Below are 22,582 nucleotides of genomic sequence, written 5' to 3' on the forward strand. Positions count from 1 at the left end.
TTATTAAAAATACATACTGAGTTACTGAAACAATCTTTGTCATCGAATACACTTGTCTGTTCACAATGAGTTGATCGTTTGAACGTTCTTGTTTCCTTTTATTTATTTTGAAGATCTGAGGTGAATTGTCTGTTGTTGCTTTCGGTGCGACTATAAAAGACACACAAAATGATATTCAAACGCATTTAACATTAAATAAAGCACATAAACATTACCTGAGATTATCATTGCCATACTTTATGTTGTTGTTCCAGCCGCGACGTCGCAGAAAAATAGAAACCGTTACTAAACTAGAATCATCACGTGTCGCGTCTGGTTAAGACACGGTGTCTGCGGCAGGAAATATATCACAAACTCCGACTCTTTATAGACCCAAGAAATGATAAAAACGTGTTCTTCTGATCTCTTGCAAACAAAGCGGTTCAGTCAGAATACTATCTCACAAAGTATTGTTTATTACTAGCGTTGCCGGGTTATTGGTTTGCATGTAAAGCGGGTCAACAGTTTAATTCCAGTGTTGCTGATTGAACGATTTTATCACTAGAGTTAGCGACTCCCTTGCCCCTTTTTGATGCTGCGTCCCAATTCGCCTACTTATACTACGTCCTAAAAGTATGTACTGTTTTTGTAAAGAAAAAGTACATACTTTTGAGTGTGTAGTAGAAGAGTATGCAAGTTTTGGGGACATACTACCTCGTCATAAGATGCGTCTTTAACGGACGTTCTGTTGCTTAGTTACTCAACCTGTAATTGTTTAAACTACCCTGTCAATCATCTTGTCACAGTTAAAATCCTCCACATTGAATTAAATTTATTTTCCTACCGTTTCGGAGAGAAATGTAGTCGCACGTTGATCTGCCAGTCATGGGTCTTTCATGCAGAGAACTCTCCTCATCTTTGCATAATGATGCATTTAAAAGTTAATGACCAAACACATCGTTATAAAAGTTCACAATGCTGTTGCAGATGAAATATAATGTGGATAACATTTAATAAATATCTTTTTGTCAGGTTAGACACTGCTTATTAATCATTCAAGCCCCTTTATCTTAACCGTCGTACCTCGCACGTCCGTCATGTTTGTAGTTTTTAAACACTTTTTATTCGTATTTGTAGTTCTAATCGAATCCTCGTCCACAGCGCAATGTGTTATGGGCAATATTAGCCGTTAGAAGTGTGCACGGATCTGCACTTCGAATTCTAAAGCCGGGGACACACCTAACGATTGTAAGGCCGATTATGAATGTAATTTGATACTTACGACTGATCATGTCCAATCGCGCCGAGTCAGAGCCAGTTGCGTTCAGTCGGTGTTTACAGTTGGTGCTTAAAATCGTGCAGTGTGCTGCGTCTAACGATTCTAGTCTTAGAATTTTTAGAAACAGTCATTGCCAGTCCTCCTCGCAAAGATTCTTCTCAAATTTGATAATTCCCATTTCTGAAGTAGTGATTACGAGCAAATCGCATTCAAGTTTCGAAAGGAAAGTCATTTTTACAATAGCGCTGAGAGCACGTGAAGGCAGCATAATATTTGCGACCGATGACGTCTCTGTTTCCTTGGAGACTGTGTCAGGCGATTGTAAACAAGCGGCGAAATGGCGTCAAAAAACGTTTGCAACATAAATACACATTGGACAACCGGTATGGAAGAAAAACTGGTTGAACTCTGGCAAGAGTACGAATACAACATATCTTCGAAGGAATAACGTACCATAATAGAAGTGATAAGGAAAGAAGCTGGGCTGCTATTGCGGAAGCTTTGAACGTATCAGGTACAGGACCGGATTATCCATAGACGGGATTGGGCTAGTGTCCTGGGGCACCAGCCAATAGGGGGGCAACAAGTGATAAAGATAATGACTAACGTTAGACTTTTTTTTATCATGTTTTGTATATATATTATTTATCTGGAAAGATACGGATACAAAATTAACAGTTAATGATACAATATATACAGAGAGAATATAAAGAGCCCTGCCCCTTTGATCGCGAAAGTGAAAGTGCCCTTTGAGGTCGCATTGTGGTAGTATCATTTACTTCTGTGGTAATTTATTGGTCTGTACAGTGCCGTTTCAAGTCGAACAAGCTTCATTGAGGATCGCAGCTTATCGTTGCTTAACAACGGCGACACCACCGGAGTGCAAGCTCTAAAAATAGATTAATTTACCAAAGTTTACTCACCTCAAATTCTCTCTGTTGAAAACAAAGTGCGCGTTTTCCTCTTTTTTTTGTTATTTTCCGCACAAATATAGCTGCAGAAGAGCGCCAGCTGTTTGTTTACATCCATTTTCAAGATCCCGCGCACAGTGTGTTGCTTAGCAGCGGTCTCAATCGTAAACGTTTGTGTTCTTCTCCGACTGTCAACGATTAAAATCGGCTCCAGTTGAAGGAAACAATCGGTATGTGTGTTCAGTTCAGTCTTAGAATGTTTCAGCTAATCGTTAGGTGTGTCCCCGGCTTAACCGGAAAAAGTACACCATCCGGGTATCTTTGGAATACTCATTTCAACATACTACGATTTGGGACATACTAATTCTTTTTTCGAATACTATTTAGGACGCATAGTATGCGAATTGGGACGCAGCTGAGACATTTTTTTAAAAAGCCTAGCGACAAATCTAGCAACTTCCTGGACAAACCTCATCTAGATTCTGATCTCACTCATTTTTGGGTCATTGGCAAATAAGGTTTTTAAAAGTGTAAATAAACATAATGAAGATATAACTAATTTTGAAGTTTTATTAAGTGTTAACAATGAGATTATTTGGTTTTTATAATAAATGAACACTGCTTTTGTCATTTTTTACAAGATGGACAAAATTTGTCACCAAAAAAGTCATTCGGTTTAACCAAATTTTCGGTTTTACCGAATGACAATATTTTCAAACAATGCTAACAGCTGATATCTAGCAAAAGGACAATCAAACATTTTATATTTAGTACAAGTTTTTAAAATATTACATCATTTTCCATGTTTTATAGCGGTTGCACCGAATGACTTGATGTTTCGGGACATGCGTATGATCAAGTGAAAACATGAATTTATCAAATAGTTGAGAGAGAGAGTTAGTTACTTTGTTTCACGACCATGTGGTCCTTTGCAGGTGTCTGAATGATGTCACATCCTGTCACATGATACTGACTGCATGACTTGATCCAAAATGGTCCCTTTATATTGGTTACTCCGAATGACATCAATGTCAGGCATTCTTTCTCATAACAAAGCAACGACTTCTACACATAATTTTAATACCATTTTGCACTATGTTGATATATGATGTTATAAAAAAATAAAAAATATATATACATTTATTACATTTTAAGATATTTTAATCACAAATAAACGGTTGGACGGTTAAACCAAATGACCTTTCGACACTTCAAAATCTTTAAAATACCTTTATATGAAGCAAAATATCTAGTTGTACTGCCTTACACACTTTAGATGTCAAATCTTTGCTTTTTTACAATAATTAAGGCCTTTGGACAAAAAAATGACCCGTCACGTCATTGACCCTATAAATCAGTGAAATCTCCATTATGACGTCATCTAGTGACATTTAGCGATCAGATTTAGCTACTTTCAATTGAAAGCAGTTGGCAACACTGGTTAATTCAATAGTTATCAGTGTATGTAAACATGCTCAGTGATGATGACAGAAGGATCATTTCTTCATATCCCGCAGATCCGCACCTCGCTGTTCTTCTAGTGGGTATTTTTAGGCATGCAGACGCTTTAATCATGAGATATTCTCCTGAATGGAGACGTTTGTCGTTCTGCTGTGATTTACGGCGTCTCTCTGACCTGAGCTTCTGAACTACAGACAGATGAAACGCTCTGAAGAGTCTTTGAAGTTCATGAGATCATCTCTGACGAGCAGGTGGAGCTTCGGAGAATGCCGCTACATTAAAACATCGTCGACGAGCGAATCCCAGCGAACGAAAATAAATGTTCTGTGGAAGTTATGAACACATTATATCTGAATGTGCTTTGAATGTTCAAAGACCAGATAACTCCTAACGTTACTGGAAGAACGTTCTGAGAATGTTCCCTGTTGAATAGAATTCATGCGCAATTAAGAGATGCAAACAGATTCCGGCTGAACGTTTCATGTTCCTCAGGCAGATATTCATCTGAAAGGATTTTATCGTGGATTAGCGGCCCGCGTCTCAGTTCACATAATCTCACAGATTTGTTTGCGTATGTTTTGTTATTCTTGTTGGCTTTGTGATGAAGCTTTTCCTGCCGTCGGCAGAGCATGTAAACACACGGCGGCTGTGATTGAATCTCACAATAACGCCGCTGTGTTCGCATTCATTCCACATGTACCAACAAATTGCAGCCATGTGGCTCATATACGTGCGACCACAAGACTCCCAGTGTTCGGCTCGAGCCCGTCCGTCAGAAACGACACAGAAACACTTATCACCTCTCAAAGGAGCGGCCGGCAGCGTTTCCTTCCTCTGAACCGGGGCAGATCTGTTACACATATGCCTCCCATGAGCCCTTTCATCACAAACGTCTCTCTGTGCTTCTGTTTTTGCCTCATAATCATCTCTGTTCTTCGTCAAAGCTGCAGCTGTTTATTCCTCGTGATGCCGCAGTTTTTATAGCACACGGAAAGACGTTTGCCTGTTAGATGTAATTCCTAAATAAGCTGTCATTTTCACTCAGCTTTCAGAAACCTCCTGCATTTCAGCTTGATAAGAGAAACGGCCTCGTCAGCAAACAGCCGGTCGTCCATCTTGTGTTGTAGCAGGCCGCGTCGCTCGGCTAATTTAAGGGTTGCAGCAACAGTCTCCAGATATACGCCAAATCTGACCTACATATGAGCCGCGGCACACCTGTCTTTGATCTCCCACCGTCGGCCCGTCTGCGTGTTTGAGTACGAGCGAGCAGCTAAAACAAACAACGCTTCATCAGCAGATAAGACGCCGTGTCTCTGGAATGAGAGCGACACAATGGCTGCATTCATCGCTGCGTTACTCAAGAACGGTTTGGACAAGCGTGTCGCTTGTTTGTAAATGGACACAGTGGATGTTGTGCTGCAGAGTTCACGTCGTGTCACTGAGTTTGCTCTTTTATAGCCACACAAGGATTGCTTTAATTAGTCGACTTGATTTTATATTACAGCACAAAGCATCTGGTACTGATCTCAACATTAACCATTTAAAGTCTGCATGAAATGAAAATTCGACTATTTTATTAATGCATGTTATAGATCTTGTTTAAAAATGTTTGACCTAATTAGAAAGCCTCCAATCATTTAGAGTACTTAAACTCAATCTCACGCTCATCTGCATACACTGCCACGCCCCCACATCTCAACATCCAATCAACAACTGACGCATAGAACCAAGCCCCGCCCTACATTTATTCTTTTTCAGTAATCTGTTACACGAATGCACGTCACAATACAGAAGATCTGTCTTGCACTTTTACAAGTAGGAAATATAATTTAAAAAATAATAATTCTAAATTATATGATAATAGCGGCATATTCGCAGCAGATACTGTATGAACGGAAGCGTCGTGTCTTAAACTTACTGAGTATCCTGAAAAAAAAAATAGTCACACTGATTATTCGTGGTCAGAAATGTTCTCTTTGGAAACGAATGGGAGATGAATTTCACCTAGTGGAACCATCTGGTACTGCGGCCAAACAAAATCTTACTGAAAGCTCATTTTTTGACATATCAACCTCAAATTTGGAGCGCAACTTATTTAGGGGCCGTTTACATGACAACTAAAAATGGAAAAAATTTTATGCGTTTTGGCCATTCATTTACACGACAATGCAGATTTTGAAAATGGGATTCAAAGTGCAAGTTTTTGAAAACAGTAGCGTTATTGTCTCAGTGTAAACTACAAAAACGTGAAAACGGTGACGTTATGAGCATGCGTATTACACATGCAGTCTATAGGCTCGAAGTGTTTCTTTACAAAGTGGCATCGCCCACTACTGGCCTGGCATGCATAATACAGCATTTTTAGTTGTTTTACGTGAATCCGTGTGAACGGGGATCGGTTTGACGACGTTGTCATCTATACACGAATCATGGAAAGGAAAAACGTTTCCGTTTTTAGTACATCGTTGTTGTGTAAACGTACCCTCACAGTTTTAGAGTATATCATGTTTTGGAAAATATGTATTTCATATAAGATATGAAAATAGTATTTTTGTGTATTTTTCACTTCAGAAATAATCTGTCAAGTATCTTCTTTAAAACGAGCTCCAAAGCATTCAAGATTTATGATAGTTTTAGTTGGAAAAGTCTAAAAGTCTAAAAAATCGAATAAATGGATTATAACTACTGCACAAATATAATTTAGTTCCATAACACAAAATGATAACATCTAAATTAACTGGTTTTATTCGTCAAAAATATGATTTAATATTACTGAATCAACCTAAACACATTAAAGGGGACCTATAATGCCTCTTTCACAAGATGTAATATAAGTCAGCTCAAAATAACCCACAGATCATTTATTATAGCTTGTCAAATTTGCCTCTATTTGGGTGTGAGCAAAAACACGCTGTTTTTGTGTGTGTCCCTTTAAATGCAAATGAGCTGCTGCTCCCGCCCCCTTTCCAGAAGAGGGCGGAGCTTTAACAGCTCAACAACAACAAAGCTGGAGAATCTCACGCAGACAAAATGAGGATTGTGTTCAGCCATACATTGTTCAAAAATGAAATCATAATCAACCTCCACTTTAATTTATACCAACAAAACAGTTTTTTCTGGGTTAAGTCAAGTAAAAAACAGCTCTTTAAGGTAACAGTTGCAGGCTGAAACTCGAGAGCGTCTCAGTCATTGAGCTTCACGAGGAGCGTCAGATGAAGATCAGATGGCGAGTGTCTGATTCAGGGATTGATTTCAGGGAGTTTCTGTTGCTGTGAGATTTCAGTTTGTATTTGTGTGAAGTGATGACGATCTCCAGCGATCCACACGGATAGATCCATATAACAGAGTCCAGATCTGATGTGAGATGAGCTCGTATAAACCCAGAGTCGCTGGTTCTTCAGTAACTCAATATCCTGCTGAAGACGCTTTCGCTCGCAGCCGTTTATCTGTGCGACTCCACGGTTTTCATATGCTAATTGCTCTGGACCTTTTTTCCCAGGTTACTGTAATGAAAAGAGCCGTTCATCGTCCAGGCGTCCGTATGGAATGTGACAGTGTGTCAAATAAACGCGGCTTAATTGAGCCTCGTCTAACGAGCGGAGCGCCGGCTGTTCGCTTCACTGCCGCTGCTGGTTAATGGTTAAACAGTTAACAAGAGCTGGATTCATGTGGAACTTCCCATTCTGTAATGCACGACATGTCAGGAACAATCACTGGGATTGCCGTCAACAATACAGAGAAACATGATAGAGCTGCAGTGAAGGAGTATCACTGTCTGTGTGTGTTCAGATCAGATCTAGTGTGAGAGTTTGACTAAAACTTTGACACTAAACTGAATTAACTGGTTTCTATAAGAAAAGCAGATTTAAGATTTTATGTGGTAGTGTGTGTGTGTGTGTGTAGACAAAACATTTGACTCCGAGGCCACAGGAAGTCTCTGTCTGCTCTCTCTTGTCTTTAGACTCTGATAATCAAACTCACGACCTTCAGAAACCTGTTTTCCTGAAACGTTTCCTCTTATTTGGGTTAAACACACTCGTTCTTCTGAACTGCAGACGTGTTTCAGGTGTGATGATTTCAGATGAAGACCCGAACAGTCGAACTCATGCTGCTTTAGTTCAGAATCAAACGAACCCTGAAGCAGAACCAGAAGAATCCTGCTCTTCTTCATTATTCAGACGCTTCATTAAAGCGCAGCAGCAGGAACATACATCCGTTTAATGGATGGAATAGTCGCATGTTGGCTGCGTGTCTCCCAGCAACACGGCTGGAGTGCCGTCGCGTTCTCACACACACTAGTGCAGGTCAAAGGTCACTAGGACGGAGGTCAGTCAGCCCAGGATTATGATGAACTGTATTTCATCACATTAATGTTTGACGTGAATTAAAGCCGAACTGAAGCTAAAATTGCATTTATCTTCTGTCATTCAACAAGTGTCAAGTTGGTGTTATTTCAGTTTTCAGCTTTATTTACATTAGCGCTAAATACAATACAAGTTTCCTCAAAACAGCTTTACAGTAAATCAAGTTAAGTCAGCTTTATTTCTACAGCGCTTTATACAGTACAGATCGCTTCAAAGCAGCTTCACAATCATAAACGCAATCAATGATGCACTCTAAAAATGCTGAGTTGGACAAACCCAGCGGTTGGGTTAAATGTTTTACCAATGTGCTGGGTAGTTTTATTTAACTCAACTATTGATTAAAAATGACTATATGTCTGGCTTAAAATGAACCCAAAATATGTCGGAAATTAAAAATCAGACACATAATTACTAGAGGCAACAATAATAATCAAAGGGTGAACAAATAACCGCTGGGTTAATACAAACCAAATCACTGGGTTAAAACATGTCAACCGCTGGGTAAAAACAATCCAAACACTGGGTTAAAACAACCCAAACGCTGGGTTAAAACATCCCAACCGCTGGGTTAAAACAACCCAACCGCTGGGTTAATACATCCCAACCGCTGGGTTAAAACATCCCAACCGCTGGGTTAAAACAACCCAAACGCTAGGTTAAAACATCCCAACCGCTGGGTTAATACATCCCAACCGCTGGGTTAATACATCCCAACTGCTGGGTTAAAACAACCCAACCGCTGGGTTAAAACAACCCAAACGCTGGGTTAAAACATCCCAACCGCTGGGTTAAAACAATCCAAACGCTGGGTTAATACATCCCAACCGCTGGGTTAAAACATGTCAACCGCTGGGTTAATACATCCCAGCCGCTGGGTTAAAACAATCCAAACGCTGGGTTAAAACAACCCAAACGCTGGGTTAATACATCCCAACCGCTGGGTTAAAACATGTCAACCGCTGGGTTAAAACAACCCAAACGCTGGGTTAATACATCCCAACCGCTGGGTTAAAACATGTCAACCGCTGGGTTAATACATCCCAACCGCTGGGTTAATACATCCCAACCGCTGGGTTAAAACATGTCAACCGCTGGGTTAAAACATCCCAAACGCTGGGTTAAAACATGTCAACCGCTGGGTTAAAACAACCCAAACGCTGGGTTAAAACATGTCAACCGCTGGGTTAAAACATCCCAACCGCTGGGTTAAAACATGTCAACCGCTGGGTTAAAACAACCCAAACGCTGGGTTAAAACATGTCAACCGCTGGGTTAAAACAACCCAAACGCTGGGTTAAAACATGTCAACCGCTGGGTTAAAACAACCCAAACGCTGGGTTAAAACAACCCAAACGCTGGGTTAAAACATGTCAACCGCTGGGTTAAAACATCCCAACTGCTGGGTTAAAACATCCCAACTGCTGGGTTAAAACATGTCAACCGCTGGGTTAAAACAACCCAAACGCTGGGTTAATACATCCCAACCGCTGGGTTAAAACATGTCAACCGCTGGGTTAAAACAACCCAAACGCTGGGTTAATACATCCCAACCGCTGGGTTAAAACAACCCAAACGCTGGGTTAAAACATGTCAACCGCTGGGTTAAAACAACCCAAACGCTGGGTTAATACATCCCAACCGCTGGGTTAAAACAACCCAAATCACTGGGTTAAAACATGTCAACCGCTGGGTTAAAACATGTCAACCGCTGGGTTAAAACAACCCAAACGCTGGGTTAAAACAACCCAAACGCTGGGTTAAAACATGTCAACCGCTGGGTTAAAACATCCCAACTGCTGGGTTAAAACATCCCAACTGCTGGGTTAAAACATGTCAACCGCTGGGTTAAAACAACCCAAACGCTGGGTTAATACATCCCAACCGCTGGGTTAAAACAACCCAAACGCTGGGTTAATACATCCCAGCCGCTGGGATAAAACAATCCAAACGCTGGGTTAAAACAACCCAAACGCTGGGTTAATACATCCCAGCCGCTGGGTTAAAACAATCCAAACGCTGGGTTAAAACAACCCAAACGCTGGGTTAATACATCCCAACCGCTGGGTTAAAACATGTCAACCGCTGGGTTAATACATCCCAACCGCTGGGTTAAAACAACCCAAACACTGGGTTAATACATCCCAATCGCTGGGTTAAAACAACCCAAACACAGGGTTAATACATCCCAACCGCTGGGTTAAAACATGTCAACCGCTGGGTTAAAACAACCCAAACGCTGGGTTAATACATCCCAATCGCTGTGTTCGTCCTTGGGTTTGAACTTGGGTTGTTTTGAACTCAGCATCTTTTGGAGTCTAATTCAGATTCTGCTGTAAAGCAGCTCTTCAGAAGACAATAGAGTCATTCAATGGAGGGTTTTAATTGATATCTGAAGTGAAGTTGGTTTGTGTTTCAGCTCTCAGTCTTGTTACTGTGTGTTTGAGGGCAGAATCCTCCGGTAATCTCATCTAGTGCTCTGGATGACGGAGGTGGACGGTGTAAGACAATCACACGTGATTATGCGAGCGCTGGCGTCACCTTCCTCCGTCCCGAGCCGCTCGCGGTCACAGAGCTCGTCTTACGCCGTTCCTCCGGATGCGGTGGGCAAACGCCTGATCCACTGTCATGCAGAGCATGCTGGGAGTGTTACGCGGGACCCCATGGGGCTCTGCTAATTGGTGGTCCTGGTTGAGACTGGTTTTCAATGGGTTTTGGACAAAGGCGTCAGTGTGGATCACGTGGGGAGGCGAGGGGCCCGAGACAAAGAGCTCAGGATGCCCCATTACTGACCACAAATCACCCCCGTGTTCGGCCCCAATGCGCTATCTGTGACCCACATGCTCATCCGTGTGTGAAGAGCGGCTTTATTTCCCTCCTCAGAGCAGAAGAAGAGCCGCATCAGGTGTTCAGAACTGAATTCATGTCTTTAAAGGGAAAGTTCAGTCAAAACATCCACATTATGTCATCATTTACTCACATACTGGAGAGATATATCTGTTTTGTAGTCCATTCAGTGAAAGTCAGTGTGGACTGGTGAAGTATTTTTTGTTACAGGTTTGAATGACGGTAATGATGACAGAATGATTTCTGTCAGTCAGTCTGCTGATGTGCACTTACTGTCAGAAGGATGTGACATCATTGATTCAGTCTGAGCAAAAACACGCCGTTTTTGTGTTTGTCCCTTTAAATGCAAATGAGCTCCGCTTTCCAGAAGAGGGCGGAGCTTTAACAGCTCAACAACAACAAAGCTGGAGAATCTCACGCAGCCAAAATGAGGAAAGTGTTCAGCTTTACATTGTTCAAACCGGAGTCGACACTGATGGAGAGACTCAGGAAGAAGTTACAACTTTTAGACGTTTCTGAATGGTTAGTGGATAAATTGATGTAGTTGCTGTGGAGTTGATTCAACTCATCCACTAGCATGTGCCGTCATGTTCATCTTTTGTGTTGAATTGACCCTCGTTTGTGAAGCAGTCCGGCGTAAAATGACGGCATTTACAAAAACAACTCTTCCTCTTCTCTAAAGCAGCCCAACATGGCCCCGCCCCCTTTGTTGTGTGTTCTCGGGGGCGGGGTTTATGTAAATTTTAGGGTTTGTGATGTCACTAACCCGGGAAGAAGCTCGTTGTAGTCCTTAAAAAGTGATTTCTGTAAAAGAAAATATCTCTCTTTGCATTGAACTTTGAGCGTCGTAACTTTGCAGATGTTGTTTATGATCAAACAGCAACATTACACACTAACTAAAGTTAAAAAGTCAAATCATAGTCAAGGACCCCCAGTGTGTGTGTGTGTGTGTGTGTGTGTGTGTGTGTGTGAGATCTGTCAGTCATGAGAATGTCCTCATGATGAAGGATTGTGCGTCTCAGATGTGTTGTTGTGTTGTGGAGGAGTCAGCGGTGTGGGATGTGAGGAGTGAATTCAACAGGAACACTGACGCTTTTAGAAGCATCAGATCGGGAAACAGCAGCGTTCACACACGTCACATGACTGACTCCAGATCATTTCTACGTTTTCTACATGTTCATCTGTCTTTAGTGTGTAATGTTGCTGTTTGAGCATGAAAAAGTTCTTCTCTATATCAGTGTCACTGTTTCTGAGCTCCATTGAGTTTTCTTCACAAAGTTCCTCATTTAAATAATTAATGTGCAGAATAAAGGGGCGGGGCCTGGTTGAGTTAGTTAGTAACTGGCGGTTATGGTAAGGGGCGGGACATTTCCCAAACACCAATCACAACACGCTGCTCCGGCCGACCAATGAGAGCACATTGTGCTTTTCAGAAGGCGGAGCTTCATAGAGACGGGAGCGTTACTGACAGACTGGGAAGAGAGGAGCTGCAACAATGGAGGAAAATAATGAACATTCAAGCAGGAAACCCTGTTTGACTTTGTAAAAGAGCATAATGTGGCCTTCTCCAAGAGTGTAGCTGAAGAAAACTCCCTCGCTGATGGGAACGCTGACGGATTCTCTGGCTTTAATCCCGTTGAGTGAAATAAAGGAGCAGCGCTGGAGGGGCGTCTGTTCCCTCAGATAGAGACACTATAATCTGCTGCTCTGGGATTTACCTCAGCACACGTCACAAACACTCTCGTAAGTTCACTCTTCGCTGGAGGTGTCATGTGACCGATGGTGTCTTGACTTCCTGTGTCCTCGTGTGCTTCCTGCTTAGAGGAAAAACACACCAAACTAGTGGGATGATGAGATAAACAGTGAGATGAGGAAACGTTTGTGTTAATAAAGCAGCGTTTTCATCTCATGTGTTCAAGAGAACTAAATCATCACTTCCTGGTGCAAAATATCAGTAATAAAAGTGGAAGTTGCTCTTTTTTCCCTCCATCATAAATGAGTTGGTCTGAGAGCGTCAGTCGCTCTCTTGCGTTCGGATGCTGGTGTTTGGGAACACAATCGTGTGAATTAAACCAAATCATTCTGATGACAGACTTTGACTCAAGCGTTTTTAAGAACCACCAAACCAACATTTGAATAATGGTGCATGTAAACACCATGTGACTGACGTGCTGCTGCGGTTCAGAAGAACCAGAGACTGAAATATCTTGACTATAACTCAAACTGCTTGTTATTTAGCGTCGGACGCATGAAGCATTTGTTCATCTCTGATTGGTTCATTTGCTGATGTGAAAACATTCAGTAAAAGCGGCTGTGAATCACGTTTCCTCTGTCGGTGCTGGTGTTTGTGTCGTATGCTGGTGTGTCTCATTGTTCCTGAAGGAAATAAAGGATCCTGCGATGGTTCTCTGCGAGCGGATGATCCGCGCCGGATTCATTAGTTGAGTGGATATTTGAACTTAAGCAGCTCCTCAATTCCATTACGCCGCTTTACATTATTCAGCGATCTCATTCCTCAGGTATTACTGGGAGAAGCTGTAATGAACAATGATTTTTGAGTATTATTCAGGTATTATTTTTGTATTGTGACTTTTCACCTTAAACTTTCCCATTTGTGCTTTTTTTTTTCATTTTATTCAAAGTTTTGGTAATTTTTCATGTCTATTTAGTTTTATTTCAAGTATAAAATGATTTTTGATGATTTTAGATTGAGTTAACCCTAGTTCAGACACAAGCAATGAGGGATTCTGGGACTTATCTTTATGGATATTACGTCTGCGTGAACGGCGTCAGAGACGCTCCGATTATCTCAGCGCTGAGACAGAGAATGACCCGTCCGGTCAACGATGATAAACGACGTGGACAAAAGCGGCTGAATGAGATGATAATTTTAGGGAGATTGTGTCTGCGGCTCATTTAAGCGAGTTTAATGGCTGGAGCTCCACTGGGAAAACCATTTATTCCTGAAATTAAATACATGTTTGACTAGTGGATTGTGATGGATTGGTTTTAAAAACTCTTATTGGATGATGTTTGTACCTGATAAGTTTTGTTTTATATACAGTACCGGAAACATTACTATTTTTAAGTCTCTTCTGCTCAGCAAGGCTGCATTTATTTGATCAAAATACAGTAAAAATGTGAAATATTTTTGTAATGTTAAATATTTGTTTTCTTTGTGAATATATAGTAAAGTGTAATTTATATCCAGTGATCAAAGCTGAATTTTCAGCATCATTACTCCAGTCTTCAGTGTCACATGATCCTTCAGAAATCATTCTGATATGATGATTTGATGCTCAGTTATTATCAATGTTGGAAACGGTTGTGCTGATTAATATTTTTTTGGAACCTGTGATACTTTTTTCTAGCGATGCACAATATATCGGCCACCATATCGGTATCGGTCGATATATATTCATTTTTAATGTTATCGTTATCGGCCCGATAAGAAAATTTGGCCGATATATTAAAGCTGATAAATAATGGATTATTTCCTTCAGATTCACACTGTCCACATGATGGTTATGAATTGCTTGAAATATGATTAAAAATCACTTCAAAAAGAAAAATACAGTTAAGCTCAACATGTGCAGCACAAGTCTGTCATATAAGCTACATAATATTATAATTGTGTGTTTGGGACATGGCTTTTAATGGTGACACTTTTGTTTTTGTAGTCAGGCTTTCAAAAATTATATAAAACTTTGGATTTAGATTTATCGGCCAATATATCGGTTATTGGCTTTCAAATATAAAGAATTATCGGTTATCGGCCAAAATTTTCATGTTGGTCCATCCCTACTTTTTCAGGATTCATCGATGAACAAAATGTTAAAAAGAACAGCATTTATTCAAAATAGCAATAACAATATAAATCTTTACTATCACTTTATCATTTTAACACATCCCTGAACTCAAACTTTTTTAACGGTATATTAACTATTTCCTATGTTCTTTTTTTTTTCTTTTTTAGATTTTTATTCATCAAAAAAATATCCTGAAAAAGTATCACAGGTCATAAAAAAATATTAAGCAGCACAACTGTTTCCAACATTGATAATAAATCATCATATTAGAATGATTTCTGAAGGATCATGTGACACTGAAGACTGGAGTAATGATGCTGAAAATTCAGCTTTGCATCTGCAGAAATAAAATATATTTTAAAGTCTATTGAAATAGAAAACAATTATTTTAAATAGTAAAAATATTTCAAAATATTTCTGTTTTTTCTGTATTTTTCATCAAATAAATGCAGCCTTGATGAGCAGAAGAGACTTCTTTCAAACACATTAAAAATAGTAATGTTTCCAAACTTTTGTCTTCACTCTAAAAATTGCTTGGGTTAAAAACAACCCAAGTTGGGTTAAATATGGACAAACCCAGCAATTGGGCAATTTTTATTTAACTCAACTATTCTTTAAAAATTACTGTATTTCTTGATTAAAATGAACCCAAAATAGGTTGGAAATTATTAATAAGTTTAATGAATAATAATTAAACATTTATTAAATTGCTTATTAATATATGTTTACCTTTTGATTATTATTGTTGCCTCTAGTAATTATGTCTCAATTTTAATTTTGGGTTCATTTTAAGCCAGACATACAGTCATTTTTAAACAATAGTTGAGTTCAATAAAACTACACAGCATGTTGGGTCAAACATTTAACCCAACCGCTGGGTCAAAACAACCCAATCACTGGGTTTGTCCATTTTCAACCCAACTTGGGTTGTTTTTAACCCAGCATTTTTAGAGTGTTTATTTAAAAACATTTTCCCTGGATCTTTTAGAATAGTTTGCAAAAGTGACGAGTGAGTAAATGAGTTATAGAGGTTTAAATGATGACAGAATGATCATTTCTGAGTGAAGCGAGTCTTTAACAGTCAGACATTGGATGATTGTTGGCTGAAGGTTTATAATGAACGCTCCCCTGCCTCTGATGTGATAACGGCTCTTTGTTCTGCTCTTCTCACACAAACACTCCAGGCCTTCGGATGATTTTTCACGGTGAGCTGATGCTCATTTTCTCCGTCAGGAATCCTCAAGGGCTGTTTTAAAGTCAAAACTTCCACTTTGCGATATCAGAATGCAATTTCTGGCGTCTGGAGCGTAAGCTGCTTTAGTGCTGCTGTTTATTTTGCAGCAGCGGAGGGTTTTATCTGAAAGGAAGCATAATCCTGGCGGCGGGCGTTCAGCGCTGAGATGTTGCTGACAGCTTTGAGTCTCTTTGTGTCGGAGCGTTTGCTCCTGGGAGAAACGGGTTCCTGTTAAAGCCATTCCAGCACATCAACACCTCTGAACGGCTCCGGAAGATCCGGCAGAACCTCTGGCCATGGGCTGCAATCTCCAGATACAATCTCTGCATGCATCAGGCCTGAACTGAGAGAAAATCAAGGTTCTGTCAGGCGCTTCATATAGGGGGGGTGAAGACTTTTGCACGTGTTGTTGTTTCTTCTTGTACTGCATCTCTCATGCGGATTTTCCAGTATTGGGTTCATTTTTGATTTGAAGACTTTTTGCATGACGGCAGTTGAATCAACTCCACAGGAACTACATCAATTTATCCACTAACCGTTCAGAAACGTCCTAAAAGTTGTAACTTCTTCCTGAGTCTCTCCATCAGTGTCGACTCCGGTTTGAACAATGTAAGGCTGAACACTTTCGTCATTTTGGCTGCGTGAGATTCTCCAGCTTTGTTGTTGTTGAGCTGTTAAAGCTCCGCCCTCTTCTGGAAAGCGGAGCTCATTTGCATTTAAAGGGACACACACAAAAATGCCGTGTTTTTGCTCACACCCAAATAGGGGCAAATTTGACAAGCTATAATAAATGATCTGTGGGGGATTTTGAGCTGAAACTTCACAGACACATTCTGGAGACACCAGAGACTGATATTACATCTTGTGAAAGGGACATAATAGGTCTTCTTTAGTAAAACAACAGTATTTTCATAGGTTGTACCATCACCCTTGTTCCCTCGACAAAAACCCAACAGGATTTTTCCATTGCCTTTTTTTGGATTAATGCAGAAAATGAGCTCTGAGACCAACAAAAGTTTATGAAAGTGCTAAAATGCAACTTGTTTTTCAGGTTTTGGCCTACAAAAGTACTTCATCTCTGCAGCATTGTATGGTAAAAACAAAAAAAATAACATTGCACCTTGATTTTGTGTTTGTAGCAGTTTAATTAGGTTAGATTAACTATAGTTTAAATCATTTTGTCATCCAGCGAATCCAATATGAGTTCAATATCATCCTGGAAAAGGGATCTTTGAGAATAACCGAGATCTCATCCACGTCTCCTGAGCCCTTTTCTATATATGTTTATTGATTCTTCTCCATGTAAAGCACTCTGAACGATGAGTGCCGTATAAACTGGTTTTGAGCAGTAACATGTTCCTCTGGAGACGGTGCATCATTTCCCTCCATCCTGAATAATGATTCCTGCTATTGTTGTTGTTGTTTTCTCCGTCTCGCCGTCTCTTTACGTCACTTTCTATATTCTCCTCATGAGCGCCTCAAATTAGCACCAATTATTCTAAGAGTAAAATTAAATTACAGGCTCTAATGAACGAGCGGAGCTGCTCCGTAAACTCTGTATGCGGCTCACGTAACCCAACAATTCAATTTAGATGCTTTTCTCCCGCATTGAGACAATGACTCTGAGCGTAACCTTTGAAAGAAGCGCAGACCTGTGATCTATGATGCCAGAAGATAAATTAATGAGAAATCTCCATTAGAAAAATTACATGACACAGCTGATATCAGGAGTGTCTCATCACAAATGTCTTCTGACGCAGTAAAGAAATGAGATATTGAACAGCCGTCGCTGTGGAAATCCCTCGGGAGAAAGAGAAATATGAGAGCGAAGCTCCTGTGTGTTATTTTAGCATCATTGAGATACTATAGTTATTTTAAAGGAGTCATGAGTCTTTTTATTATTTTAATATGTTCCCTGATGTATACATATGCAGAAAAACATTTATTTTCTACCCTCATTAATCTGACCATCTGTCTGAAATGATCCGTTTTTAAGGTATGGCTCCTTTAAGGCGTGTCAGTAAACGCCCACTGTTATGATTGGCTAACGTCACTGCATAGGAAATAGCATCACTCACTATTGCACATGAGTAAGTGTTTTGAAAACATAATCCATATACTCAAGCGCATCTGTATATTGTCTCAGTGTAGACAGCATCAGTTATTATAATGAGTTCTATTTGCTTTTGACGCGACGCTCACATCCAGTGAGGGCAAATGTCAGCTGTCAGGTGACTGAATGCCAGTGGGCGGGGCCTATGATGTGATGATGTATAACTATTCGTTGCTGTCTTGCTCTGGAGGCGGGTATATGCAAATGTATTTGCACGTGTGACATCATAGATCCCACAATATCAAAATGAGCCATTTTTGGCGCTTGATTAAATACGTTTTAAGCTACGAAACTTGCAGGATGTTTTAATGGTACAAAGACCTCTTATATGTTAAATTTGATTTAATAGTTTTGAGTTTTCATTTCAGACATTTTAAAAAACGTATTGAACATTCAGAGAAAATTCAGAAATAACAATAATGGTAGCAAAACATTCTTAGAGCATATTTTTGTTAGCTGGGTTAAGGTTTTTTATATACGTTTTCAGTTAACATTAACATTTAATTACAAGTAATTAGTGTCTGATATGGCTGTCTTTCAGTGCGAGACGTTTTTGTCTGATGAAACATCAGGTTGTAGTTTCTGAATGTGTCTGTAAGCGTGTGTCGAGGGAGTTTAGGGTTCTGCTCGTGTTGTTCTCGTCCGCTGAGCTGCTGATTAGCGAGGCTTAACTGAGATGAGGGTGAGTGACTGCCAGTCTTTAAAGCATTGTATCCAATTAAGAGGAGCTGTAACGACGTGCAGGTCCGTGTGTCTTCCCAAACATTAGCTTTAGCGTGCTGCGCATGAGACGCTTCTCGTGAATCAATGATCAGACATCATCACACGAGGATGTCTGTCGCAGCGTTCGTGTTTGTGGTGTTTTTCTCCTGCTGAAAACACAAACACTTAGAAACCCGAGAGTCGAGTAGAAGGAATAAGTGTGCGATTTGAGCTACAGTTCATTTAATATTGATACGTATTTGAGTTTGAAGCCTCAGTGTAACAGGTCTCGATTATTCAGAGAGATCGCTTCTGTCGCATCTTTCTCTCTTTATCACTATATAGTTGCCATTGGCCACATGTTTATGAAGCAGATGGTCGTTTTTCTGTCATCTGATTGATCTAATAACTATGGAAGCTTGTTTCCGCTGTTAAATAAAAAAATAAAAAAGGTATTTATCTCACAATTCGGAGAAAAAAAAAAGATTATAACGTTATAAAGTCAGAATTGTGAGATAAAGTCGGAATTGCGAGTTATAAAGTCGGAATTGTGAGTTATAAAGTCGGAATTGCGATTTATAAAGTCGGAATTGCATGATAAAGAGTCGGAATTGTGAGTTATAAAGTCGGAATTGCGAGATATAAAGTCGGAATTGCGAGATATAAAGTCGGAATTGCGAGATATAAAGTCGGAACTGCGAGATATAAAGTCGGAATTGCGATTTATAAAGTAGGAATTGCGAGATATAAAGTCGGAATTGTGAGTTATAAAGTCAGAATTGCGAGATATAAATTCAGAATTGTGAGTTATAAAGTAGGAATTGCATGACAAAGAGTCGGAATTGCGAGATATAAAGTCGGAATTGCGAGATATAAAGTCGGAACTGCGAGATATAAAGTCGGAATTGCGATTTATAAAGTAGGAATTGCGAGATATAAAGTCGGAATTGTGAGTTATAAAGTCGGAATTGCAATTTATAAAGTCGGAATTGCATGATATAAAGTCTGAATTATGAGTTATAAAGTCGGAATTGCGATTTATAAAGTCGGAATTGCGAGATATAAAGTCGGAATTGCGAGATAAAGTCGGAATTGCGAGTTATAAAGTCGGAATTGCGATTTATAAAGTCGGAATTGCATGATATAGAGTTGGAATTGCGAGATATAAAGTCGGAATTGCGAGATATAAAGTCGGAATTGTGAGTTATAAAGTCAAAATTGCGAGATATAAATTCAGAATTGTGAGTTATAAAGTAGGAATTGCATGATAAAGAGTCGGAATTGCGAGATATAAAGTCGGAATTGCAAGATATAAAGTCAGAACTGCGAGATATAAAGTCGGAATTGCGATTTATAAAGTAGGAATTGCGAGATATAAAGTCGGAATTGTGAGTTATAAAGTCGGAATTGCAATTTATAAAGTCGGAATTGCATGATATAAAGTCTGAATTATGAGTTATAAAGTCGGAATTGCGATTTATAAAGTCGGAATTGCGATTTATAAGGTCGGAATTGCGAGATATAAAGTTGGAATTGCGAGTTATAAAGTCGGAATTGCGATTTATAAAGTCGGAATTGCATGATATAGAGTTGGAATTGCGAGATATAAAGTCGGAATTGCGAGATATAAAGTCGGAATTGTGAGTTATAAAGTCAAAATTGCGAGATATAAATTCAGAATTGTGAGTTATAAAGTAGGAATTGCATGATAAAGAGTCGGAATTGCGAGATATAAAGTCGGAATTGCAAGATATAAAGTCAGAACTGCGAGATATAAAGTCGGAATTGCGATTTATAAAGTAGGAATTGCGAGATATAAAGTCGGAATTGTGAGTTATAAAGTCGGAATTGCAATTTATAAAGTCGGAATTGCATGATATAAAGTCTGAATTATGAGTTATAAAGTCGGAATTGCGATTTATAAAGTCGGAATTGCGATTTATAAAGTCGGAATTGCGAGATATAAAGTCGGAATTGTGAGATATAAAGTTGGAATTGCGAGTTATAAAGTCGGAATTGCGATTTATAAAGTCGGAATTGCATGATATAGAGTTGGAATTGCGAGTTATAAAGTCAAAATTGCGAGATATAAATTCAGAATTGTGAGTTATAAAGTAGGAATTGCATGATAAAGAGTCGGAATTGCGAGATATAAAGTCGGAATTGCAAGATATAAAGTCAGAACTGCGAGATATAAAGTCGGAATTGCGATTTATAAAGTAGGAATTGCGAGATATAAAGTCGGAATTGTGAGTTATAAAGTCGGAATTTCGATTTATAAAGTCGGAATTGCGATTTATAAAGTCGGAATTGCGAGATATAAAGTCGGAATTGCAAGATATAAAGTCAGAACTGCGAGATATAAAGTCGGAATTGCGATTTATAAAGTAGGAATTGCGAGATATAAAGTCGGAATTGTGAGTTATAAAGTCGGAATTTCGATTTATAAAGTCGGAATTGCGATTTATAAAGTCGGAATTGCGAGATATAAAGTCGGAATTGTGAGTTATAAAGTCGGAATTTCGATTTATAAAGTCGGAATTGCGAGATATAAAGTCGGAGTTGCGAGATATAAAGTCAGAATTGTGAGATAAAGTCAAAATTTGGAGATAAATTCAGAATTGTGAGTTATAAAGTCGGAATTTCGATTTATAAAGTCAGAATTGCGATTTATAAAGTAGGAATTGCGAGATATAAAGTCGGAATTGTGAGTTATAAAGTCGGAATTTCGATTTATAAAGTCGGAATTGCGATTTATAAAGTCGGAATTGCGAGATATAAAGTCGGAGTTGCGAGATATAAAGTCAGAATTGTGAGATAAAGTCAAAATTTGGAGATAAATTCAGAATTGTGAGTTATAAAGTCGGAATTACATGATAAAACTCAACATTGCAAGTAAGAAAATTCTGACTTTATATCTCGCAATTTTGAAAAAAAAGTCAGAATTGTGAGATAAAGTCGCAATTTTTTATTTAATGGTGGAAACAAGCTTCGAGAAATAGCAGCTGCATATACTGTAGAGCCCTATGAAATACACTTTACTTTTTTTTTGTACCAAATTCTGTTTTGTTTTAATTTCTCTGAAGTTTATATGAAACACCCTTCAGACGCCACTATATTTTAACTCGCGTGATTCTCTCAGTGTTTGTGTGCAGATGATTCTGTCCGTCATTTTGATCGGTCACTCTCCGCTGATTGGCAGGAATGGAAAAGGTTGTGATATTTAAACGCTGTCGTCGGGCTCCTTCACGAATGATCTGTGTGACAGAAGCAGCAGGAGTTATTTATTCAGCAGCACGTGAAGAAGAACAGATGAATTGTCTCTGCGTTCGGCCCTTTCCTAGTAAAATCTGCCTCACAGAAATGAGTCCTGCGTTCGTTTCATTCATCTGTGCTGGTCAATATCATGTTTACCAGCCTCTAGTTTATTAACATGAGTGACTTTCTCTGTAGGAGGGGCACAAACATCATTTACTGGCATTTCAATTACAGGGCAGCTCGTCAAGCACTGCTTTAATTAATTACAGGCCTGTCGCTCGGGCCTGACGCTCCTCTGGAGGTTTGAGGCGGTTGATGTTTCATCAGAGCTGTCAATCATCAATCTGGACACCGCTTGAGTGTGTGTGTGTGATGTGTTTATTGGGTTTAATCTGATGTCATGGTGTTTCTGTCGATTAGGAACACACATTTGCGACATTTTAATCTGTGTCTTGCCACAAAGATGGTTGTGTTAGAGTTTTAAAGTCATCATGAAAGGGAAGTTGCGCTCATCTTTCTCCTATTGTGCCGTATGTGCGAGTGAAACTGCTTTGCAAACAAGAACAAATGTAGGGCGAGGCTTGATTTTGATTGGATGGTGGTGGTTTGCTATTGGTGGATCTCATGT

General features: G+C 39.5%; 1 protein-coding gene across 4 annotated transcripts in view; it reads left to right on the plus strand.

Moving 5' to 3' along the window:
• sema6a (sema domain, transmembrane domain (TM), and cytoplasmic domain, (semaphorin) 6A) overlaps window positions 1-22,582 on the plus strand; it is an 81,240-nt gene that overhangs the window by 7,432 nt on the left and 51,226 nt on the right. The window lies entirely within an intron of this gene.

The sequence above is a fragment of the Megalobrama amblycephala genome, linkage group LG12 (assembly GCF_018812025.1).
Source record: "Megalobrama amblycephala isolate DHTTF-2021 linkage group LG12, ASM1881202v1, whole genome shotgun sequence".
Lineage (NCBI taxonomy): Eukaryota > Metazoa > Chordata > Actinopteri > Cypriniformes > Xenocyprididae > Megalobrama > Megalobrama amblycephala.